General features: G+C 39.6%; 1 protein-coding gene and 1 non-coding gene across 2 annotated transcripts in view; both read right to left on the reverse strand.

Annotated features, from left to right (window-relative positions):
- GAS7 (growth arrest specific 7) overlaps window positions 1-27,444 on the reverse strand; it is a 2,864,621-nt gene that overhangs the window by 298,827 nt on the left and 2,538,350 nt on the right. The window lies entirely within an intron of this gene.
- On the reverse strand, window positions 14,625-14,846 carry LOC122789513. The gene has a single exon (XR_006362831.1). It is a non-coding gene; the product is annotated as a small nucleolar RNA SNORA73 family (small nucleolar RNA).

The raw sequence follows: 27,444 nt of genomic DNA on the forward strand, positions 1-27,444 counted from the left end.
GGCTCAATGCACTTAAACAGCTCTAACACAACATATCACATGCAATTCAGGTACCTGTTGTCACTGCCTACTGTTCCTTTACACTGCAGTACTTATCTAAGATTTGGTCAGTCTAGGATCTTTCCATGGTGACAATCTCTTTGACATGAATCTCTGCTGTTGAAAAGGTGTCATCTGGATCCACATTTGGGTCTAGTGTACTAAGATCCGTGAAAGGAGCATACCTGTTATAAATCTGAAGTAGTGATGAGAATAAAGCAGATTTCACTTTAGGGTGATTATCCATGAGTCAACTCTTCAGATCCTTGCCATTTTTCATAGGGGATTTACTAGGGGAGCTTGTATAAGTTGTGATGATATGAGGTAGTGCCATCTGTCAGCATAGCTAGCTGGAGTTTTGTAGAGAATTTTATGTCATGTGGCTATCACAATGATTTGTACAGACACTTGTGTTAAAAATGCATCTGTAAAGTCGCTTGTGTTAAAAATGCATCAACAATGGGTCCTGCTGGACAGAAAAGAGATATACATGCATGTCAGACAGTATTATTATAACTGATTGGATGTATATATTTTAACAGTGAATTCTGGCAGGGAAAAGGTTAATCATAGTCCACCTAACTTTGAAAAATAGGATGAAAATTAAATGGGTTGGTTTAGGTAATAAAGATTTTATCTTATAAGTCTGATTGCAGCTAGAGACAAAATATCTGGAAAAACAGGACAAAGCGTCTTAATGTATTGTCCTTAGGGGTGAACTAATTGCTTCCTTGGAAGGGTGGACGTTTTTAAAATTGTTTTATAGCTTTCAGATGCTGCAGTAGATCTTAGCAAATCTCTGGGTGTGTATTGTACCAGAGCCGAGTGACCAGATGTGATGTCATTCTATAACCAGCACTGAAATGATTTTGTAGAAATTAGTGAGAGACATAATCGAACTCTGACAGCATCACTTTATTTTTCAGAACCTGACAGGAAAGATCTCTCACAGATATCTCACACAACCTTGCACCTCATCTTGCCTTGCTGTAATAAGCAACTCAACACACATCGTCTTGCCTTCCTGTAGTAAGCAGCTCAACACTCAACATCTTGCCTTGCTGTAATAAGTAACTTAACTAGGGAACAGTAATTCTTTTTCAGTCAGGAAAATATAGTGAGATTAGTTAAGTATTGTTTTTCCTTCATCTGTGTGACTCTATCCAACTGTGTTATTTTTATATCTCCTGAGATTGAAACTCTGGTGTTTATTGTAACTAGATATTCAATATTCTCATATTTTCTATTTTATTATTTGCTATTAAATATTTCTACACCTTTCATTGTGACTGGTCTTTTAGAAAATATTTTTAACATCTTAAGAGTACTTACGCTTATTTTAGTGACCCTGTGGCCACTTCTGGAAGCCTTGCTGCATTGGTCAAATTCTACCATTTGTATTAGTATTAATTTTGCTCAGTGTCATTAGGTATCCTTGTAAGAATGTTAGAGCAGCTGACTGGTTGCAGCATAATTACCTTATAGTCTGGGCAGAGCTGGTAAATCTGTGCCAGCCTTTCCCAGGTGTGTGAATGTACATGTGAAAATCAAATATTCAAGTGTGTGTGTCAGCTACTGGGAACAGGGACACAGAGCTCCAAAGTGGTCAGTATGGAGTTTTGTTTGGGGACTGGAGAGAGACAGAGAGTCCAGCCCCAAGTCCAGAGTGTGCTCTTAAGGGAAATTGTGCTTGGTACAGATAGCTGTATCTGAAAATACTGTGTGCATCTATTTTTGTTCCTAGTGGCCATCCCTCACCACTGACAGTGGTGAGGATTGAGGTTTCTTGATTACTGGCCCAGAGTAGGGACTACCACATATTGGTGGCAGCTGGGTGGGATATTAATTGAAATTCAGTTGCCTGTGGGCAGTTGTTACTGAAGGTATGTGTACTTTCAGCAGCCACAAGGTAAACATACAGAGTTTCCTTTTCACAACAGTTTTATTTATTTTTGTTAGATTAGTTTAGTCAGTTTAAGCAGGCAAAGATGTCAGTAGAGGATTATATCAAGCTGACAAAGAATCAATTGGCCAAGGTATGCAAAGCCAAAGGACTTGTGCATGCTAACCTGAATAAAAAGGAAATTATTTCAGCCTTAATTACAGCTCCAGCATGGGTCAGCAACAAGGAAGACAACGAGTCTGGTGATGGGGTATGCAGCCTTGAGGAACAGGACAGTTCACCTTTTCCTCAGATTACTTAAAAACTTGTCTGCAGTTAAAGAGACTTGAACTGGATACCAAACATTTACAATTAGAATCAGCAGACAGACTGTGGTGTTTGGAGGTTGAATAGAATGACAATGTGGTGTTTGGAGGCTGAAGAACAGGAGAAACAATGCCAACATGAGATGGAGATGCTGACTCTTCACCAGGGTCATGGAGGTAATGGTGAAGGGAATAACCAAACCCCATAAGCAATAAATGTCAGTACAGAGGGTGAAGATTTTGATAGTTTTACTGATATATTTAAAACAGTATGTAAACAGTATAATGTTAACTAAGGACTCTGAGTACAGTTCCTGAAACCCTTACTCCATGCTAAAGCTGTAACTGCTGTTTCTAAACTGTCTGATACTGATTGTTTAAACTATGATAAAATTAAACAATGTTTATTGGAATGTTTTAAGTTAACATCTGAAGCTTACAGAAAAAAAGTTATTTTCATAGATGGGTGAGTGAGTGTCAAGTCTCCAATTTTGAAATGCTGGCAGACCTTTTGGTGAGGGAACAATCCTTAATACTTTGCATGAGGACATGAGAGTCTGGTTTGCAGACTGGGAGTGTAACTCTGCAGATGAGCTGGAGAGAAAAGGGGATATCTACTTAGCAAGCAGGGTACCACTATACAAGTAGGGGACATCCAGTGCTGCACATGGATATAACGGAACCCATGATGGGCAGCCTAAACCCCCAACAAAGTCCACCAGTAACAAGGGAAGCCACTAGATCAGGTATGTGACCAGGATCGAGGGTTAGATGTTTTAAATGTAACCAGAGGAGTCATGTAACATACAAATATCCACTGAAGCAAGATGGAGAACAAAAAGTGAGGAAGCCAGCAAGTGGGAATGACAGCATGCCAATGGTAAGTTGTCTGGAGACAACAGTGGCACCATATTATTACTGGAGTTTGTATCCTATATTAGTGGATGGAAGACAGGCCAATGCTAAGAGAGAAACAGCCTCTGACATAACCATTGTAAAGCCTGCAGTGGTTAAAGAGGAGCAGTACTTGCTTGGGCAGTCCACTCCAGTCAGAGCTTTAGGAGGGACCCCATTCCAAATACCTTTGGCCATGGCTCACCTTGACTGGGAGACTGGAAAAGGAAGCAAACAGGTAGGCGTGTTTGCGGATGTCCCTGCAGATGTCTTGATAGGGAATGATTTGATATTGCAATACCTTGTGTGCATGCACATGGAGACAGGCATGAGTGCCTGGTAACCTGGGGGAGACCCAGATAGACTCCACACCTGAAACTGGGGATGGTGATATGGCTATATCAGTGAGCCTGAAAGTAAGCCTCAGCTGCTGGTAGGTACTTATGTTTCCATGAAGAGGGTGACTGCAATGACAGAGATGACTGGTAGTGCCCATGCTGACAGTGAGGCACCACTGTCAGAAGATACCAGACGTCCTGTGGAAATGGAGCTGGGAAGGGTCACAAAGGTAGAGTTGAGTCAGGTACAGCTTTCGGACCCTACCTTACAAGGCTTGACGGAGGTAGCTAAGGAGGCACCTGATTCTCAAGGAAAAGGGGTGTTTGTACACTGGAACAAAGGGTTACTGTAAAGAGAGTGGACCCCCTGATAGAGAGGTAGAGGGTGAGGTAGTATAGCAATTGGTAGTGCTCAGAGCCTACATCTAGCACTTCTACCCATAGCCCATGACATTCTTTTTGCCACTCATATGGGTATAAAACATACCACAAGATGTATTTATTATTACTTTAATGGCCGGGGATTATAAGGGGATGTAACAGAGTACTGCAGGACCTGTGTGCAGTGCCAAAAGGTAGGTAAGTCAGGATACAAGGTCAAAGCTCCTTTGATGCCTCTGTCTGTGATTTAAGGGCCATTTCAGAGGGTAGCTATGGATATTGTGGCGCCTCTGAGTAATACCCCAAGTTCCACAGGAAAGAAGTATATGCTGGTGGAAGTACGTTTTACGGACAAATATATTGTCTCATGATTATTCTTCACAAAATGCAGATTAACCTGCAGTTTCTTCACAAATGAGTCAAACAAAATGTTCTTAATATGTTTATGTTAAAAAAGATAATGTAATGTTGATGCATGACTATGCAAAATATAGTTTCACATAAGTTGTAGCTTTATATTTTAAGTGCCTTACAGCTGCATTCTCTTTATTAACAAATTATAGTGTACTGACAGATAATTGAAGGCAACATAAGTGCTGAAGGAGTTAATGGATGTTACTATGCTTAAGAGTCTGGTTTCAGAATGTTAACGGAGGAAAGAAAGAAAAACAATAAAACAGTACTTTGCACATCCTGAAGGATTATTCTTGACTCAAGAATAAAATGATAAAACTCTTTGTTATTTGTTTACTTTAACATAGATTATGCTACTAGATACCCTGAGACAGTGTCTCTGTCCTCCATCTAGGCAGAGAAAGTGGCAAATTCTTTGGTAGAAATTTTCAGCACGGTAGGTTTTCTGAGAGAAATACTGACTGACAGAGGTACCAATTTCATGTCAGACCTGCTGGCTTGTAGGTGGAAACGCTGTGTGGTAAAGCACTTAATGACCATCCCCTACCACCCCCAGACTAATGGTCTTGTGGACAGGTTAAACTATAGACTAAAGACCATGCTACAGTCATTTGCAGAACAGTTTAAGAGAGAATGGGTCAAATATTTACTCCATCTGCTGCTTGCATACAGAGAGACACCTCAGGAATACACAGGTTTTTCACCCTTTGAGTTGATGTATGGGCATAGGTTGAGGGGGCCTTTAGATATGATTTGTAATTAGTGTGAATCTCACAAGAATTCTGTTCTGGCATATGTCCTAAACCTCAGAACAAGGCTTAGGGAGCTTATGGGCCTGGCCCAGGAGAACATGGCAGAAGCACAACAGCAGAAAGAGGTCTGGTATGACATGAATGCTCGAGCTAGAGAGTATACTGTAGGGCAGCAGGTAATGCTTCTCATTCTTGTCAGACACAGCAAGCTGTAGGCAGCTTGGGAGGGACCCTACAAAATGTTAAGGAAGGTCAGTGATGTTAACTACATGGTAGAACATGGTAGAACTGCTAGGCAGGAGGCAGGGGAAGAAATTGTACCATGTTAACATTATGAAACCTTACAATGATAGGGAGGCCCTTGTATTGAATATTTGCAGTATATGGCAGGAGGAGTCTGAGGGGGATCTGGTGAATGATCTCTTCAGTGAGGCTCGAACTGACACCTCAGTGGAAGGGGTAGCAATGTCCCAGCAGTTATCCCGTACCCACGTTTGAGAAATCCCAGCAGTGTTACAGGAGTTTCGGGACATGTTCACTGGGAAAACAGGGTGCACCCACCTGGTGCAGCACCATGTGGATACAGGAACTTAAAGGCCTATTAAGCAGGTCCCTTATAGGGGGCCTGAGAGAGTCAAACAGTCTCTGAGGGAGGAGATACAGGAAATGTTGGAACTAGAGGTATTCCAGGAGTCCAGCAGTCCCTTGGCCTCCCCAGTGGTACTGGTATCAAAGAAGGATGGCATGACCAGGTTCTGTGTGGAACAGGAAATTAAATAGTCACACAAAGTCAAATGCTTACCCCATGCCTAGGACAGATAAAGCCCTACAGCAGCTGCGTGGGGCTAAAGTATCTTACCACCATTGATCATACCAAGGGTTACTGGCAAGTTCCCTTGACTCACAGTGCTAGAGAGAGGTCAGCCTTTGTGACTCCTTTTGGCTTGTATGAGTCCACGAAGATTCCCCTTGGGATGAAAAATGCCCTAGCAACTTTCCAGAGGTTAGTAGATTGTATCCTAGCAGGAGCAGGAGATTTTGTCCTTGCTTACCTAGATGATATTGCCATCTACAGCCTTTCCTGGCAAGAGCACCTTCAACATGTCAAGGAGGGGCTGGGCAGACTACAGTGTGCAGGGCTGACCATTAAGCCCAGCAAATGTCAGGTGGGTATGGCAAAGGTCTTCCATCTAGGACATAGAGTGGGGAGTGGTAAGATCAGGTCAGAACCTGCCAAAGTGGAAACCATTCAAGCATGGCCTGCACCTTTACCAAAAAGCAGGTGAGGGCATTCTTAGGGGCAGCATGGTACTACAGAACATTTTTCCCCAATTATAGCACCATAGCTGCTCTCCTCACAGACTTGACAAGGAAAAACAAGCCAGATAAGATAGTCTGGACCCCAGCATGTGAGCAGGCATTCCAGAAGCTTAAAGGAGCTTTGGGAGGACCCCCTGTGTTAGCCAGTCCAGATTACAGCAAAGAGTTTGTTGTGCAGATGGGTGCTTCAAACCATGGGGTGGGGGATGTACTTAACCAGGTTTCCTCAGTTGGAGAAGAACACTCAGTTGCATATCTCAGTCGTAGGCTCCAAACCAATGAGGAATGCAATGCAGCTGTAGAAAAGGAATGCCTAGCCATAGTGTGGGAATTACAGAAACTTCAGCCTTATCTGTATGGAAGGAAATTCACTGTAGTTATAGACCACAATCCCTTAACATGGCTACATCAAGCTAGCCAGCAAAATGCCAAGTTACTAAGGTGGAGCTTAGGGTTGCAAGCATATGATATGACAGTGCAGCACTGCAATGGGGTTAGCAATGCCAATGCAGATGGGCTCTCAAGACAGGGAATGGGGTAAGGCATTCCCAGATAGGCTCAACCCTCTCAAGCAACTTTTCCTCAAGGGCCACTTGAAAAACTAGCTTGAGTTTTCGGGGGGGGGGGGTGTGACACAAGGCAAATACTATTAGCCCAGCTAGCTGGAATTTTTGTAAATAATTCTATGTCATTTGTGAATATTGATATGATTTATATAGAAGTCCAACAAAAAGAGACACTGCCAGGCCAGCTATCTGGAATTTTGTAAATAGTTATATGTAATTTGTGAATGATCCAATAGCTTGGGTTACCAAATGTATTAGAACTATATGTTATGTGAATATCTACTGGTACAGAAGTGTGTATTGAAAAGGGTTTAAAAAGTACTGATCTTCAAGAATATGACTACAGTGTACCCTACTGGAAAAGAATAGTAGAAATGTACATAAACTATATAGCTTTGCAAATGTAAGTTTTAATATTAGAAACTGGAACATACAGAGTTAACTTGCAAAACTTCAAGATAATAAGTTGAAATTAAATTGTTTTATGACTGTGTTATAAAAGTTAGTTTTAATACAGCAAGGAGACAGGATGTCTAGAACAAGGGTGCCTTCTGTATTCTTTTGTAAGTGTTTATTGTTTTATATCTTCTAGCAACTGCAAACATTTGAAGGCAATGTATTTTTCACACAGAGATGTTATATGTTGGACACTGGGGGTTTAGCCTGAGAACTAAAGTCAGGTAACAAAAAGTGATGTCATCCAAGCTAACCCAGCAGTAATATTTGATACTGATTTAAGAAGTCTCTCAGAGAGCGACTGTGAATTTTTGTATTTTCTCTTGGACCTAGCAAGAACATTCACTCATCATCACCATCTGCACTACTCTCACTGTAAGTAAGATTTAGGGCATAGTATCGCTTTTAGATATAGATAGGAATATAGTAAATATTATTTTAGATATTTTCTGTATTTATTAGAGACTGTCCTGCAATGTTGTTTTAAAACATTTCCTGTAATTTTGAACTCTGAAGTTACTCTGTTGATTTTACTGAGTATTGTGTTTTTCTTTTATAATTTATTATTAAATATATTTAAACTATATTTGTGGCTGATATTTGTGAGACATATTTAAGCTCTCAGATTACTTGCATATGTATTTGGTGACACTGTACAGGCCACTCCTAAACAGCCTTGCAAGTCTTGGTCAGACTACCATTTGGATTAATGGTAACATTACACAGTAGGATTGAACACCCTTTGTAAGGGCCTTATAGTAGCTGATAGGTAGGGGTTGGTGGCAGTGGAAACTACCATATAGTCTGGACAGAAGGGGGCATAGCTAGAATACCTGTACCAGCCTTCATCAGGTGTGTGTGTGTGCTTGTATATAAATCAAATTCACAAAGTGTGTGTGTCAGCTACCTGGGCAGGAACACGAAGCACTGATTGGGCAGAGAGGGTGCTGGAGGTCTTGGCTTGGCCCCTTATCTGAGATCTTAACCCTATAGCTGTGCCACTGGGGAGTCTTATTGGGGATCTGGAGAAAGAGGGAGAAACCAGCTCCAGACTGACTGTGACTCTGTGTGCTCTTAAGGGAAACTGTACTTTACTGTGACTGTACTTGTCATCGTCCCATTGTGTACTTCCCTCACTTTTGCCAGTGATGAGGATTGAGGCTCCTTGATTACTGGGCCAGTGTAGGGGTGTCACATAAGGGATAATTGACTATACAGGAATCAAGGCTGTCACATAACTCTAAATAACCTTGAAAATGAAACATAAGCAATTGCTTATTTTATATGGCTGCATAAAATAAAGTGCATATAACATGACAGCCATCAGTTATTTACTTACCTATTTATTTATTTTATTGCATATGACATTGGTGAAATATAACTTACAGCCACAATGCTTCTACAGAACTATACTGGGAACACCAGTGAAGGCAACACAGAGCAACAAGGACAGCATAGTATACAAAACTACTACATGGATCAGTTTTAGTAAACAATGTTCAGACTATAATAAGTGTAACATGGAAATTAACTGCAAATTAAAGTTGCCACATACCCATTATACAAAGACAGACATACAACATGTGCCAGTGATATTAATTGTTTCCAACAATATAGTCATGTATTTCTAATAGGAAAACAATACATCCTGGAAGCAAACTATTGTATTCTTTACTTAAATTACAATAATATAAAAGTAATTGGGTTAACTAAAGACAGGAAGTTGACCATTCTGAACAGCAGAGTGATCCATTCTGTACCTTAATAATACAAAGAAACTAATTGAATTAGAAAAACAATTATGACCGTTATAGCATTTTCGGAATGACAAGAGTACATTAGTAGATTTTATCACAACATATCATATAACAAAGTATCAAACAAAATGCATTTCTGATTATTTCTGAAATGACATATTACTCTCTACAGTTTAATTTCAGGAGAATTTTATTCAGCAAATAATTACTGAGCAGTTCAGTTCAGCTTGTCATCACTGAGGTCATGGAAATACCTGAATTGCTTGAGAAGCTACACAAAATATAACAGATATCATGTGTAAACAGAATTCTCAAAAATATTGCTGATTTAATTTTACTAGATATGTATTGGAGATGATGCCCTTCAAGTAATATTTTGCATTTAGCAAAGCTTGCTTACAGTTTTTCTTGGAAATAAAGAATACTTATTCTAGTAGAAATCAAAATAACATCACTGGAAAGTGCTGCTTCCACTAATAATCTGATGCTTAAGCAAAGCATATAATAAATGTAACAGCCAGTAATGTTTCAATGCAGGACAGTGGAGCAAACTATGGATAACTCTGAGGAAAGCCAGCTGCTCAAACATTGTGTTTTTCTCTGCTCTAGTTAGTTCTTAATCCAAGAGGTGGTTCTGTAAAGACATTAGAGGCAAAAGTGCTACTAAAAAGAGCTGGATCATGGTCAAATGGGGATCTAGGATGGGTAATGGACAAGCCCCCCCAGCCATTCCATTGTCCCATTACTTGACCTTCTCTCACCAGTTACCATAAGCACTGTTCAAGCCTGTCATTGTGCATAATGTTTTCTTCTTTACATTTTTACGATTACAGAGATTTCATTGAAAACATTTATTTCAAATTTTATAGCACAAATACCAATGGTCATTCATTAAATAAAACAAATCAAACATTCTCACGTTGAAAACAGACTTAGCGTGAGCAACAGCAAACTTTTCTTCCCTTGAAACTCACATTCATTAAAATGCATCTGGCCAGTGTTGGATTATGTGTACATTTATATCTGCAGACATCCCTCAAGCCCAGCTATTATAGCTACATTGTTCATTGCATCCTTCTTTGATGTCAATATCAAAAAATTGACAACAGTAATGATCAAAGTCACATTTCAAAGTTGTTTCACACAAACACACAGTAGACAAAGTATTCCAATTTAATACACACACACACTTACACACACACACACACACACACACACACACACACACACACACACACACACACACACACACACACACACACACTAGTCCTTCAAAGCCAGATAAAATATCTTTTAAAATGACAAGATAAGAGCATAGCATACTTTCATCCCGTGAGACCCACCTACTAGCAGTCACAGCCAATATGTTGGCTGTGTACACTACTTATTATTATAAACAAATAAAATTATATGTACTTTACTGGTAGCTTTGGATGAAATCATGAAATTGCTTAAAGACCTCTAGCATAATACCATAAGATCCAATCAAATGTAGCACAGTTTGATCTACTTGAAAAATGGCTAGGAATGCTGTGTTATTGCAGCATACACTTCCAGAGTCAACAGGACTGGCTCATGGACAAATGGGGCCTTAAGTGGGGTAATGATAAGGCCCCTGCCAAAAATACCAACATCCCACTACTTGGTTGTCTCTCCACAAATACCATAAATATTATTCAAACCTTAGTGTACATGCTATTTTTTATTTACTTTTACAATTATCACAGAGATTTGGATTTCATTGAAAACTTTTATTTCAGATTTTACAGAAAAAAACTGACCGCCATTTTCTAAACAAAACAAAACAGTGTCACATTGATTTAGCATGAGAAACTGTAAACTTCTATTCCCTTGAAACTCACATTTAGTAAAAATGCATCTGGCAACACATTAACTATTAGAGATATGCTGAGACTCAAACTCAAACAGCATATAGTGCAGTCCTGATTAACATCTATGTGAAAGGTGCAGGAATTTGGGTCTATATTACATGAACGAGTGATCAAAACGTTGAATACAACATACTCAACACACTTTGATCGCTCGATCATGTCATCGAAACCTAAAAACACTGAAAAATACAAAATCGAAAGATTTTGTTTGTCCCACACCTAACATACAACACACACACATACAACCAGTTCATACAAACCCCTACACACAAACATCACTCAAACACTCAAACACCTACACAAACACACATACTTTTAAAACAAAGTGGGGGGGGCTTTGCCCCCCACACCCCCCAACTACATATACCAACTCTGAGATTGCTATACATTGGGGAAAGGGCAATCTCACATTAATCGCAAAGCAACTTCTGACACAAACAATTACTAGGAAATTGCCCTTTCCCCAATGCACAGTGATTTCGGACTTGGTATATTAAATAAAGCAGCCTCTTACGAAGCTATTCCAAACAGTGTAACGTGTTTACGTCACACACTACACTCACTAGGAAGGCCGACCAAAATATTTCAGAACTCCCAATTTCAACGTTTGCAGTCTCCTCAAAGTATGTTGAGTATCTTGTACTTGACATTTTGATCACACATTCATGTAATATAGACCCCAGTAATTCATACGATAAATGTGTAATGCATTTGCTGACAATCTGGGACAGCCCACTGGACACAAATGTGCCTTTTCAGGAGCAGCCCCGGAATACTGTCTGATGAAGGATCTTGGCAGTCACATATAAGGCAAATGAAGGCTGAGGGAATCAAACCATATACTACAGGAAGAATCTCTTTTAACACCTCTATCCTTACTCATCTGCACTAAGTACTAGACACATTACTGCAACCCAAACACTACACATTTCACACCTGTGTGCCTACAAAAAGCAAACTAAATAAAAGTGTAGTCATAGTTAAATATATTTACATTAAAGTAATAATAATTTATTAAGATCTAAATAATAAACACACTGTCAACATTCAACAGAACAAGGTAACCAAGATCATATCCAAAGGACATGGCTCATGTGATGATGTACCTGTTTATTCTAATTAATTTCCTTCCTTTACACCACAACTACTCTGGGTCATGGCTAATTAATGGGCTTATGGTCCAGGGAATCATTGCGAAGCCTAGCCCAAATTTCCATTGCCTTAAAGTACTGCCTGGTTACGTGACTTGCTCAGGGACAGGGCAGAGAATAAATATAAGGCATAAATCAGAGATGTTCTGCAAAACTGGAGTCAGATAAGAGCAGACTATTCATAATCTCTTAATGGTGAAACTTCATGGCTGACACTGACAGACTTTAATCCTCAGAAATTTACCACAAGGAATGAAATTGTAGGAAGCTTGGCAGCCAGTGTGGAAGATTAAGACTTTTGCCCCCATGAGTAATGTACATGATTTGACTCTGAGCAATTCACTTAGCTAGGCAGTGCTCCTATTTGTGGCATTACACACAAACATACACACACACACACACACACACACACACACACACACACACACACACACACACACACACACACACACACACACACACACTCACCATTCTAGTGCTACACTAATCTGGTTCATGCTTGCAAATTGCTCTCTAGACTGTGTCACAGATTGCTCAGCTGATGCATTTAATACCACAAAAACATCTTCGCTCCAGACTGATAATTTTCAAACTTTGCACACAAAACCTGCCATGGTCCTTTCCTGACTTTCAAATCTTCACTTCATGCATGCTGAACAGGAAATCATCTTTTCTAAGGAGAGGATGGACTTTAAAAAAAAAAAATAATGTTTCATGACAAGTCAGCATTGGGCCCCAGGCAGCTGCCTAGGTTGTCTTGTGCTGGATCTGGCCCTGTTTCTATCACAACAATTACACTGACAGAATCAAGGTGTCACTGGCCTCTAAAAATGAGGCAATTACTTTAATGTCACCATGTTGTAAATAACATTCAAGAACCTTATGAGATCCATTCACATAATATACCCCCTAAAAATATTATATTTTACTGTAAAATATTCTGCCTGAAATATTCCACAATTTAGTAAGTGAAGGGCTGTGTTCTTACATCAAGTTATGTAGCTATTCTTTTTAGTGAACAATCAACCCCTCCATGGTCAAATGTTTGGAATTCACAGTACGGGCATCATGTTACTGTGCTTCTCTGATACCTAGCTGAGCATTTTTGTAGTCTAATCTGCAAATAGGTTCATAGGTTGGTACTAGGCTATTTGCCCTAGGGCCTACATAAGCCTAGTCAAAAAGGTACTCTGGCTTTCGCCACCCAAGAAAATTATTTTCCTGTGCCCCTGTCGAGCAGAGCCACAGAAGTGATCCCTGGGGTGAATTTCCTATTTCCCATCCAATCATTAAGATTTTTCTTGAAAAGTGCTAATGAGGAGCTTTGTTTGATATAGATAGGTAGCTTGTTCCAGAGTATGGGAAGTCTCTGGGACATGAATCTATCCATCCAGCATATTCTGTTTATTGTGGTGACAAGGTTTAGGTCCCTAGAGAGAGTGTAGCTCAGAGGGATTGGAATTTCTTTAAGTGGAGCATGTCCAACAGCTCTGGGTTTGACAGCTTTGTATATTAGGCAGAGATCACCTCTGAGTAGGCGATATGCGACGGAGTAAAGCTGGAGTTTTGAGACTGTCTGCGTAGGGCATCTGTTTGAGACCGGTAATCCTCAGAGGTATTTCTGCAGCCTTTCCAGTTGTTGTAAATGACTTGTGAGGTGCATACCAAAAGGGGCATTGTACTCTATAACGGGCCGAATGAGTGATGAGTAGAGGGGAACAATTACTTTTTTCCTGGATGATAAACCTTTTGTGAGGTGTGCCATGTAGGATTTCCTGACTACTGTAGTGATGTGATCAAAGGAGAGACTACTGTCCACCTGTACCCCAAGGTCTCTTATCACACTTTTAGTGTTAAGTAGACTACCACCTATGTGGTAGTTCATGGAGACAGAGTTTTTACCAAAATGGATGACAATGCACTTTTTGGCACCGAGATTGAGGCCATGGCTTTGACACCAGGCATCTGTGTCAGTGAGGCCCTTTTATAGGATGCCCACATCGTTAGGAGTTTCTATTATGGCTCCTAGTTTGCAGTCATCTGCGAACTTCATTAGCCAAAGACCTTCTGTGTTAGCCTGTACTTCAGAGAAGTAGATACCAAACAGGAGAGAACTCAGGACTGAACCCTGTGATACTCTACTTGTCATGGCTCTGAAGTTGGATTTGGAGTCTGCTACTTTCACAGTGTGGGTTCTGTCAGTGAGCCAGTTGGCAACACCACCAAGGAGTGCCCCTAGTGCAGGGACAACAAAATGCCACAGCTGAAAACAGAAATTCCATTACCAAACCTTCTGTACAGTCTACAATATCAGGCAAAATACTTTGATGATAGATGCAACAGATACAATGGGTAGTGCTATAGCAGATATCATGAATGGTATAACTACCTCTGGTCTCACCTGGAGAGGAGACTAGTCTAGTGGGACTAACCAAATCAAAGTACAAATTTCTAAAGCTTGTATCCTGCATGGTTTGTCTCCTCAGTAATGGCCCACGGACTTGAGGAGAGTTAGGAATATACAGGATGCTGCCCTCACTAGCCACAAGGTTGGAGACATACTTGCTCTCCAATGTTGTGGGACAGGAATATACATCACTCCACTTAACAGTGCAATGCTTCTATATGCCACATGGACAGCCATAAGAGAGCAGTCTCAAAATTAGTGCCCACGTTGAGGTTAAAATGACACTGCATCAAAGCTACTGTAAATTTAAATTTAGTCGTAATTCAATCACAGCACTGCATATCACAAACATCTGACAACTAACTACCTTTCAGACAAAACAGATTACCATGCTTACACCACACACATTCAAAGCTCAATGGCACACAGTAAAACTATCACCCTGTCGTTGTCACGAATATATACACAGTGTAAAGGGCAAGACAAGAAAGACAGAAGCAAACAGCACACTGCACTAACCTAGTCATCTAATGCAGTACAAAACAGTAAAATTAAGTCTAGTCATGACAAGCAAAGCCAAACTTGCACATCTTGGACTCGAGTACATGTGGGGAGAAGCAGTCTACTTCCATGCAAATGACTGCGTCATCTTTGGAAATTTAGTTCCCCGGTCAATTAGATTAAGTTTGCATACAAAAATATTTGAGCAATAAACTTGCAGGACAGAAGACCAGAACCTAGTTAAGCCATGTACAAAACCACCCCTACATGACAGCTGAACTCCTGATATCAAAAGACTGCTAGTATTAACTCCAGCTACTATTCCTTAATAGCACAACAGAAATCCATGAAGCCCACAGATTCTCCAAATAAATAATAGCCATGTTCACATGGCAAGAACCTAGCCAGGAACTTTCATATGAACTCCATTTAAAAAAGACAAGTCTCTCAGAATCTAACAGAATCCAGTTTACTTTAGAGAGAGAGAGACTGCATACAGGACAATCACTAAATGAATATCCTTCAGGCCCAAGGAACTTATAGTGCCTCTCTATCATGCTCTTATTAGACCCATATGAGTACACCATTACAAAACTGTAAGAGCTTAAATGTTCTCCTATATATTTTTATATTTGTACTTATTGATTTTATTTACCAAGAAGTCCAGCTGAGCACTGGACTCATTTTCAGCTCGCCTGGGAACAAAGGCAGTGTATAAACAATCACGGCAGACAGAGTGACGCTAATATTTGAAAGGCAATAATACACAGTAGTCTTAACAACCTTTCCTTTTTACAACCTTTTTAAAAAGGGGATAAATGCATTTTAAATTTTGATAAAATATACAGACAGCCATAGTGTTGCTATTTTCAAAAGAAAGCAATGTGCCTTACAAGAGGTACAGTGGAGAGAGCTAGACACAAGACAAGGGGAGTGGGGTGAAAGGGGAAAGAGAGTGAGCTACAATACAGGTAGGCAGAGGATATGGAGGGAGCCGAGCAGTGATGAGGATGAAGGGGAGTGATGTACTCATCTGGTGCAGCATATTTGCAGAGCCAGGCATTGAGTAAATGAGACTTTAGCTGTAGCTTGAATGACTTGAGTGAGCACTCCTATCTTACTGTTAGGGGAATGGAGTTCTAGGTTTTTGACACTTGATGGGAGAGGAAGGGAAAGTCTGTAAAGTTATTAGGTTTTGATATATGTAGGAGGTCTTGTCAAAATAGCACAAGTTTCAGTATGTTCAGTATGAGTTGGCAAGAGATGGACAGTCATTCGATTTGTTTATTAGACTGTGGATAATAGGTAGTTGTGAGCATGTGAGCTGGTGAGGTAGTTCAAGCCACTGGAGGTGTTTGAGGGCCAAGCAGTGATGCGATCTCTGGGGAGGGTTGACTGAAAATTTGTCTACCTTAGTGTAGCACTGATTGAGTTTGTTTAGCTCAGTTAGTTGGACTTTTGTCAGTACTGGTGCGGAGTATCTCAGAGTAGGTAGTAGAAGGGTGGTGGTGATCTGATATCTTGCAGTGTTACATAGGGTTCTGCCCTCTGTCCAGACACATGCAACAACTAGAACACCCACTAAGATACCTTAGTAAAAGGATACATGGCCTAAACAATGCATCCTACATGGACTTACTCAAAGCTCTGTCAGTATACATGGTATCCTACAGACTGTAAGAGGTGACCCATGTCTGGCATACAAGCCATCCTCTGACCCAACATAGATGGATTGACTGCACATCAACAAGTCATAAGGCATTGGAATTACTTGGTCTATACATATAAATCTCTTCTCAAACATCAACAGAATGGTTTGGAGGGAGAGGTATATCTTGCAGAGGATATCACTGCTCTGTAACAGACTTTCCATCCACACAAAACAAAGCTCATCCCTGCTCATATTCAAACATGACTTGGCTCTATGGACGGGAAACAGAAGATTTATCCCAGGACTGCCCCCTGTTCTACTAATGGACAGAGGCAGCTCCTAAATGCTTTACCCCATGCATGGGTCCCCTCAAATTATCTATGGTATGATCCCATCTATTCTAATTAGGTGTAAAATATACTTATTGGCCATGGGATGGGTAAGACCAGTCTCTAAACAAATGGGATATGTTAATTCAAGCACCATAAGGTTAATTAGCTAGGCTTAAAATGACCTGAAAAGGCAGCTAGCCTTGCACTTACCTATGAAACTATAGACACTGCTTAGTTTGTGGTGTGTCTTTTCACTGTTTGTTGAAAGTGAAAGAAAGACTTTAGGTCTTTGTCTATGTAAAATCCTAGTAGTTCATTTGACAAGTTCTATTTTGGTATTATTGGAACATGCAACAGTCTAGGTTGCTTTATTTATTGAGTGCTGTTTGGGGGTGAGGATAATTATTTTGTTTAGTTAGGGTTTAAGAATAGCTGGAAAGTAGTTAGTCAATTTTTTGTGGCAGTGAAGGATTCCTGGGTCACTCTTTGTAGAGAATCAAGATTGCTTGCAGAGCAGATGATGGTAAAATCATCTGCGTACTGCACTAAGGTGGCATACTTGCTGGGCATCTCAAGGTTAGTGGCAAAGATGCTGACCAGGACAGGTCCCAGTATGGTCCTTAATTCTTGTGGGACCCCAACTGCAACAGGGAGAAAGGATGAGCTGTCAGTGAGACGTTTTACTACTTGGAGTCTGTTAGAAAGGAGAACTAGAAAATCAAGATAGAAAGGAATTGTTAAGGCCCAGACTGGAGAGGTTGTGTGGGTAACAGTACCAAAAGCTTTGGCTAGATCAAGAAAGAAAGCAGATACTAGTTTGCCATCATTTCTCTTTGTGTTGATAGTATTAGTAAAGGTAAGGAGGGCCATAGAGGTAGTATTGTGAGGGCAAAGACCATGCTGTGAAGGAGAGGTGGATGCATTTTGTGTGATATAGAGTAGAAACTGGGCCTGAATGCATTTTTCAAATATTTTTGATAAGGGGAGAGGATGGCGATGTGTCTACAACTGGTTAGTTTAGTTGAAAGACCAACTCTGTAGGTAGGGATGATGTAACATTTTTCCTATAGTAAGGGGTGCATAAGATTCATTGATAGACTGTCCTATTACAATTTTGACAGGGTAAGCTATGGCCTCTGCTGATATTTTTAGATATTTGCCAAGTGGACTGTCTGGTGCGAGGAAGGTAGGTTTTAGTTTAAGAAGTAGTTTTTGATAATAGCAATGGGGAATGGCTGGAGACACACAGATTATGGGGAATTATTAGAGTTTGCAATATGTTTATGAAATTGTTTTGTATAGAGCTATTAATTAAGGAACAGGTTGATGTAATGAAGTTAGAATTAAATTCATTAGCAATATCAACTCGGTTATTAGATCTGAATGTGTGTGAAGGCTGTGTTAAAGGGTAAGGATTTAGAATCTGATTTATGGAAAACCAGAATCATTTGGGATTTTAATAATTTTGATTTCAGACATCGGTATAATATGTTCTGTCTAATTTAGTATGGTATTTGACTCTAAATTCTTGAAATTAGTTCATATTAACATAACCCCCCCACACACACACACGCACACACACACACAGCATATCACAAAGTTGGCAAGCAACTAAAGGCCTCCCATAGTGTATCTAACCATCCAACAATAGAATCTAGGTGTCTTATGGCCATTAATATACTAATCCCATGAATAAAATATCCCCATTTCTTAACAGCTTTAAACTCCATCACAAACACCTCTATGACACAGACTACCACTAACAATTCATCAACCTTTCCCCAAGACACCATCAGCATCGGGAAAAAATAAATAAATAAATGGCACCCTGCAACCACAGGAGTGATTTTGTTACTATCAGAATTAACATTTAAGCAGGTTTTACAAAATGTATGTCTATCATTAGCTAAATAAAATAAAATAAAATAAGAATCTCACCTTATGATATAAGGGACAATAATGACAAAATACTAAGCCTTGGGAGAAAAATGAAGTAACAAAACAATTTCAGTCAGAACATCAGAATACAGAGTACTCAGGATATAGAAGGAAGCTGGGTAGCCATATTAAAAATAAATAGAGCTACTGCTCTGCAGCATCAGGCTATGCACTTTTAATTATCTAAATCCCCAGCATTATTTCAAATATAATCCAATTTTTCTTCTGAGCTGGATTTGTATATATTTTGAAATAAGTTGCTTACGTGGTAACTTTGTAAGTTTGAATTATTTAATTCTGTACAACACATAGATTATATGGCAATAACCATCACTAAAATTATATCTATATATGTTAGTTATGAAAGTTCGCATGAGTTACATGGGTACTGGCTATCATTGGTGTCTATCTCTGTTTACAATCTGTTTTTAAATTGACTCTAAATTTGCATCACCACCTCCATATGTCTCTCTAGTCCAGGTAGTGGCAAATTAAAAAAATAAATTACAAATACATTTTTACATACACTAAAAAGGTGAGAGTTAAAGGAAAGTATTAATTTGTTTGGAAAATTTAAGTGAGTGAAGGGAAAGCACAAACAAGCAAGGGGCAATCATGCAGAACTAAAAGAGCTCAGGACCAAATTAAAAAAAATACCGACAATTTACCCCAGAGTTGCCCTTTGACTAGTAACGGAACTAGTGTATACGGTCAGCTCCTAAATGCTTTATCCCATACCTGGGTTCTCTCAAATTACCCAGGGTATGATTCCAGTTATTGTCATTAGGGGTAATATATAATCATCAACCATGGGATGGGTAAAGGCCAGTTTATAACCAAGTGGGACAGGTTACTTTGAACACAAAAAGGGGAAGTGGCTAGACTTAAAATGGCCTGCAAAGGCAGCTTGCCTAGTACTTGCCTATGGACTTATAAAAGTGCAGTGGGAAAGGGTCAGTGAGGAAATGAGGGGTGCACAGTACGCATGGGGGAAGTTGAAGAATGGCAGTAAACATTGTAGGTGGTACACTGTTTTGCAGGATGGGATAGCAGCTGCCTAGGGAACAGAAGTTTTAAAGAGGACAACAGCAGCATAGATAGAGAACATTGGTCAGTCGTCATCTGTACAGAGGCCACTACTCCCAAGTTTAAAAAATAATACTGATATTCTTAGACAGTGTCACCTTAAAAAAATATTAGGTGCAGTACTTGAAGAGAGACTGGGAGTGTTTGTCAGGTGCTCCAGGTACCTCCCAAATCCCAAAGATGTGCCATGGCAAAGAGTAAAAAGGACACATAGACAAACTTATTAGAAAAAAACTCCAAGAAAAAACTAGTCAAGCTAGATTTTTCACAGTGTGATACTTTAAACCTCCAGTAACAGAGACTCATTAGATACATTCAAATCATCCCTTAAGGACCTTAATGTTTTCACTATATGGCATCTGAATGTCCATGACTTTTTCCTTTTTAAGTCTTTATGAATTTATTCAACCCAATAAAGCCAAACTTCACTAGCTGTGCACATGTATGTTTTAGCCTTTTTATGACCTCATCGGAACAGCATAAGTGAACTATGGCTATTCTTCAGAAACACAAGGTCTTTAATCAGCTGATGTCTATAATATGTTCATAGGTTCATAGGTTGGTACTAGGTTATCTGCCTGAAGGCATTTATAAGCCTACCCAGAATGTGTTGGCTTTCGCTGCCCCCTTAGATTAGTTCCCTGTGCCTCTGTCCAGCAGAGCCACTGAAGTGATCCCCGGGGTAAACGTTCTGTTTCCGATCCACTCGTTAAAGTTTCTTTTGAAGAGTGTTAGCGAGGAGCTCTGCCTAATGTAGATTGGGATCTTGTTCCAAAGCATGGGAGGTCTCTGAGACAGGAATCTATGCCTCCAGCACGTCCTATTTATTGTTGTGGTGAGGTTTAGATCCCTAGAGCATGTGGCTCAAGGGGATAAGGTTTTCTTTAGGTGGAGCACGTCCATCAATTCTGTCTTGGACATGGCCTTGTATGTCAGGCAGAGATCACCTCTGAGTAGGCGGTATGCAACCGAGTACAACTGGAGTTTCTTCAGTCAAGCTGCATAGGGCATCTGTTTGAAGCCAGTGATCCTCTTGGTGAGATACTTCTGTGGACTTTCCAGCTGTTGCAGGTGTCTTGTAAGGTACATCCCAAATGGGGCGTTGTACTCTATGATGGGTCTGATGAGTGATGAGTAGAGTGGCACAATGACCTCTTTTGATCTGGATGCAAACCCTTTTGTGATTAGGTGGGCCACGTAGAAGGATTTTCTAACCACTTTGGCAATGTGATTATCAAAGGTGAGATTACTATTTACTTGGGTCCCCAGATCCCTTATTACGTCTTCCGTATTTAGGGGACTACCACCTATGTGGTAGTTTGTGGGTACTTTGTTTTTTCCAAAGGGGATGACTATGCACTTTTTGGCATTTAGCTTGAGGCCATGATTTTGACACTAGGTATCCATCTCAGTGAGACCCTTTTGGAGGATGTCAGTGTCAGCCAGAGAGTCAATTATAGCCCCTAGTTTGCAGTCGTCTGTGAACTTGGTCAGCCATAGTCCTTCTGTGCTTGCCTGTACCTCTGAGAAGTATATGCCGAACAGCAGGGGTCCTAGGACTGAGCCCTGGGGAATGCCACTTGTAAACGGTTTAGAGTCAGACCTAGCTCCCGCAACTCTCACCATGTGGGTTCTGTCCATCAGCCAGTTGGCAACCCATCTTGTGACATAAGGGGTTATGTTCAGGCTGGTGAGCTTGTCTATAACACCAGAATCGGGAATGGTGTTGAAGGCCTTAGCGAGGTCTAGGTAGGCTGTGTGCACCACCTTTCCCAAGTCTATAGCCTTGGTAACTATCTCAAAAAAGTCCACCAGGTTTAGGAGGCATGATCTGTCCTTAATAAAACCAAACTGGGTAGGGTCTAGTGTTTAGAGGTTCCCAATGTTTCTGTTAATGAGTTCCATGATGATGAACTCCATAGCCTTGCAGACCAAGCTAGTCAGGTTTATAGGGTGATAGTTCCTGGGGTCTGTTGTGACCCCACCTTTGTGGAGTGGAATAACCGTTGCTGTGCGCCACTCTATGGGTATGAAGCCTGTGTAGATGCTGAGTTTGAACAGTGTATTTAGGTGAGGGGTTAGTTCATCTTTGAGTTCATGCAGGATGCAGCCTGGGACACCGTCCGGTCCCATTGATGCTGTGTTTTTGGCTTTGGAGAGGGCTGCTTTAACCTTAGTGTCTGTGATTTCAGGGACTCTACATTCTTCTGGTATGATTATGGGCCCTTTTGGGGGTGAGAGGGGGGTGACGTTTGTGCTGAACCTGTCTGCTGGGATGTTGGTGATATCGGTCAGTACAGTGTATTTTGTGCCATTCTGCAGATCTGAACATTGCCACTTAGATTCTTGACATAGCTAAAGACTGCCTTGTGGTTATCTTTGCAGTCCTTGGCAATTTTTCTTTCAAAGCTCGCCTTGGATGATTTTATGAGGGATCATACTTTCTTGCTGATATTGATCAGGGATGTCTTCCCTTCTTGGGATTTTACTCTTTTCTGTACTAGTTTCCTCCTACTATTGTATAGATTGTTTATGGCAGGAGTCCACCAGACTGGTTTCCTTTTCTTGGAGGAGTGAGTCTTGGTTTTGCTTGGGATGGCACAATCCATGCATTCTTGTAGCTGCCCGTAGAATGTATTAGTAAAGGATTTTTTTTTAGGTTATTAATTATCTGATTATTAAATCTAATGTAATCTATTAATTCTAATTTTTAGGTTATTAATTATCTAATTATTAAATCTAATTATCTAATTATTAAATCTGATTATTTAGGTGTCTGAAAAATATCCCAACTAACATGCAAACCAGAGTAAAAAGATCGCACAGACAACCCAATTAGTAAAAACTACAAGAAAAACTTAACCAAGCTAGAGTTTTCACTGTGTGATATCTTAAACCTCTTGTAACAGAGGCCCATGGGATATATGCAAATTACCACTTAAGGACATCACATAGTTCAGATATACGGCTTCTGGATGTCTATGACCTTTTGATTTTTTTTTTCCTTTTTAAGTCTTTATGGATTTATTCAGGCCAATAAAGCCAATAACGGTTATGTACATCAGCTAGATTTAAAGACCATGTGTTTCTGAAGTATAGCCAAGCAGTCCACTTATGCTGTGCTGATGAGGTCATAGTATGCCCACCAGCTAGAGGGGGTTTGGCTTTATTGGCCTGAAGAAATCCATAAAGGCTTAAAATGTAAAAAAGTAAAAAGCCATGGACATTCTGAATGTATGCAGCTGAAACACAATGTCTTTAAGGGGTCATTTCCATATATCCTATGAGTGTCTATTACCGGAGATTTAAGGTATCACACAGAGAAAAATCTAGCTTGAATAGGTTTTTCTTGTAGTTTTTACTAAAAGATGTGCCACAGGTAAAACAGTGATATTCTGAATTGTCTCTACCTATGACTGGTTGCCACCCCATTCAGAATGAGGTGATATGCCTTTTGTCACACATAGTGCCAGGATAGGCTCCAAGTCCACCACATGCCTGTACTGGATTAAGCAGTATGATCAAATGAACTAATTAATGACTGTGTAGGCAGTTACTGTACTCTGTCACAGTACATATCCCTATAATGTAATCTCCTACAAAACTGTAGTTGTACTGTACAGTACTGCTTCTTTCTATTGTCTTGTTGTACTATGCAACCTGGGCTTAGCCTGCAGTTGGTCAAACATGATCAGTGTTCTGCCTGGTAAGCAAACAAAAATAAATTCCCTTGTGAATGCAAGTTCTTTAGAGCAGAACTGTCTTACTGTACTGCATGGTACAATTATGGAGCACAATATCTCACAGACATATACAATGCTCGCTGCTGCAGGGTTAGCCACCTGCTGGTGCGAACCTTGGCACTGCATGATTCTCACTGCTGCAGTGATACCCCGACCCCATGTACAAAAATGGGGAAAAGGGATGGGAGATGGACTGATGTATATACAATGCTCCACTGGGAATGGTAGTACTTTAGATTGGACTGATACTGCAGCACCAGTTTCCCACTAGGAAGTAGCTGAGATAATGCTCCACTTACTGAGTAGCTGACTATCATAAGTCACAGCTCTCTGCATATGCAACATACAGCTGTTATGCAGTATCACAGATGTTAAACCAATTCTCTCATTCACCCAACTAAATACTGTGCACAAAATAATCTACAGACCCACAGATTGTCCTGCTCTCTCAGCTCTACTTGCCAAATACCATTCCAGCAGGCATCTAAGATCTGAAAATCATCTACGTCTAAAAGTAGATAAGCCCACGCTACCTGATGGTCAACTCCTCTATTCCTTCACGGTCGCCAAACTATGAAACTCACTTCCACCTTCTATAAGAAACACAGGCAGCACTACCACCTTCAAACAAATACTGAAAAATCATCTCAACTCTTCCTGGCTATGTTCCTGCTCTATAACCTAACCTCTTCACTCTCCTTATATGATTACTAAACTCCTATGTCTTTTGCTACTAGTGACTGATGATATTTTCTCCATATTTATTTTTATCTTCACTTGTTGATACTGGTACAATAATACTGATCTTTGTTTATACCACTCTGATTGAATTAATTGAATTCTGCTTTAATGTATATTTTCAGTATATATCACTGTAATCAAACAAACTAGATTCCTGCTTTTATGTATATATTCTGTATATGTTACGACATTTACTATCTGTAACACTGTTTCTGCTTTTGTACTAATTAATGTTTATATTTTTTCTGTATCTCATTGGAGCTTTTCTCCCTGGGCCTCCACTGAAAATGGGCTCTTTTAGGCCCAGTGGACTTATCCCGGTAAACAAATGGAATAAATAAATAAATAAATAAATAAATAAATAAATAAATAAATTCTCTGATACAAAATCTATGGGGGTAAGAATTACTACAGCACTGCACTCTCTGATTACCAAATCTGAACTTTTCCCCTTGAGTAAGGATATCAGCAGAGGTCAAAATGATGTTGGAGTACTACTTTTACTATGAAGGTACAGCCTGGAACCTGCAGAACTATCAGACAGACTTCCTACTTATTCAACACTGATATGGCCATAGGTCAGAAGAGGGATGGAGTACTAGAAATTGCCTTCAAAGGACAAAGTAACAGTCATAGACATATGCTTTATCTCCTTCTTCAGTCTTACAAATCACACTTATATTACACTACTTCCTCTTTCCTATCAGCAGATGATGTCCAAAAACAAATCAGTGATCTCCCCAAGTGTGCCAGATGCCCCACCTCTACTCCTCCTGAATATCTTCTTCTCTTTCATTTCAGATGGATTTTATCCAAAGATATCATACCACTCCTACAAAAAATACAACTGGGTGGACTTGCAGGTAGACAGCCTCCATTCTTGGTTCATTTATCACTTTCAAGACTACATCATAGAACCTCTATGTAAAACCTCACTGTAAAACATCTTTAACCACTATCTCAGTATCAATACCTATGCTTAACATCTGAAGAACCAGCATAGTAAAACCAGTTCCCAAATAAAAAAAAATCCTCACTCCCCTCTCACTATCACCCCATCTCTGTTCTTCCAAACTTGTGCAAGATCTTTGGAAAAAAACTGTCTATCTCCAACTTAAAGACTGTATCTCAAAACATCTCCTGTGTAAAAAAGTGTGGGTTTTGGTCAGGTAGGAGCTCTTCCTCAACAATATAGATTCTATTATGTGTACAAAAAATATCCCATTTTGTCTTATACCCAATCAGAGCTACAAAAGGGAAGGGAATCCTACTTCCTCAACTCAGATTCTACCTCCTTATCACAGCAGCATCTGCTAAAAACACCACTACACTAGAAAATAAAGTTTGTAGCTTTATCACTTAGTTCAAAAGGAATGAAGAGCACTATAAAATTCAAGAAAAGGCAAACTTGCTCCCAGTTAAGCAAAAAAAGACCTTCTTCTAGGTTCACAACTGTTTAAGCTACTACATGAACATGTTTAGCTTCAAAACTAATAAGAAAAGTCCCTGTATATAGTCTTAGAAACATGAACCATACTGGGCCTTTAAAACAAATTCCATTTTCCAAACTTCATGCCTCATATCATGCATTCTCAATTTTCAGTCCCACACTATGGGATTCCTGCCCACCTGAACATAAAGATACTTCATCTTACCCTGTGTTCCGCTGACTGCCAAAATCTCATCTACATAATCAAGCCAAGCTAAATGTTCCTGCAACTCAACAGGCCATACATAACGAAAATCAACTAATCTCTCCTCTTCTAACTGCTTTACCAGTTTCAATGGCTTAGGTTCTACCAACTTAGACTTCTATATACCAGACTTACATATCTTACTGTATTTTCCATTAATTGTAAAACAAGCATATTAGTGTAACTTTATCCTTACTTTACTGGTTTATGTACTTTTGTATTCTTAGCATCACACATTCTTTGTACTTTATTGAATGTCACTTTGTGTGTTTGTTATTGTATGTAAACTGTAGGAGTGGTCACATTATTGACCTCCAGGTGAGACTGGAATTGGTCAGAATAGCTACTCTGGTTAACAAATTCAGTAAAAGAATAAACACAATATTAACAAAAAGACATTCCTGTACTCACTATGTGCTTAGCATGCTTGCATTATTTATGAGTGGAAAACATTCTCACTTCGACCTGGACACAAGATATTAATACTTAAAATGAAAGAACAGCTACACTTCTGCATCTGTTAGTTGTTAGAAGTTTATACAACAGAAGTTCACAGTGATTCTCAACCAACTAACACATTCAGCAAGCTTGGATCAATGCCCATCAGATCAGAACAGCAATGTTGAATACTTCAAAGAATTTTTTTATATACTATATATTTATATATTATCGAAATATTGATTTATGTTTTCATATTGTTTCCATCAGACAAAGACCTGGTTTCTACTACCGACTGCAGACAATTAGACAAAGATAAGCATTCCCTGTAGAATTTCATATTATTACAACAGCAAACTGAGTTTAAAACCAAAATATGTTTTCAATTAAAATGTATCAGCACACACAAAGAACACACACCATTTTTTACTTACAAAACGCAGATGGATTAAAATGATGGCAAAGGTGACAGACAGCTACGTAACTACAAAGAACTATAGATGGACAGAAAAATAGTACATTTCTGACATTTGTAAAGAAATTCAGTTAGAGAATGTGTTTCCAGTTCCAGAGATGAATATGTATCACATAAAAAACAAAAGAAAATCTAACTTTGTATTTTTTTGTCTGCTTAGACAACCAGGAACTTTCCAAAACACTTTTTGGTCTCAATTTAGTCAGTAATATTATTGCATCTGTTTTGGATATGGTGTTTTCTGGGCCTCTTAGAAATGGAGTTTGCTTA

The sequence above is a fragment of the Protopterus annectens genome, chromosome 14.part0, assembly GCF_019279795.1.
Source record: "Protopterus annectens isolate FY-2018-M chromosome 14.part0, PAN1.0, whole genome shotgun sequence".
Lineage (NCBI taxonomy): Eukaryota > Metazoa > Chordata > Ceratodontiformes > Protopteridae > Protopterus > Protopterus annectens.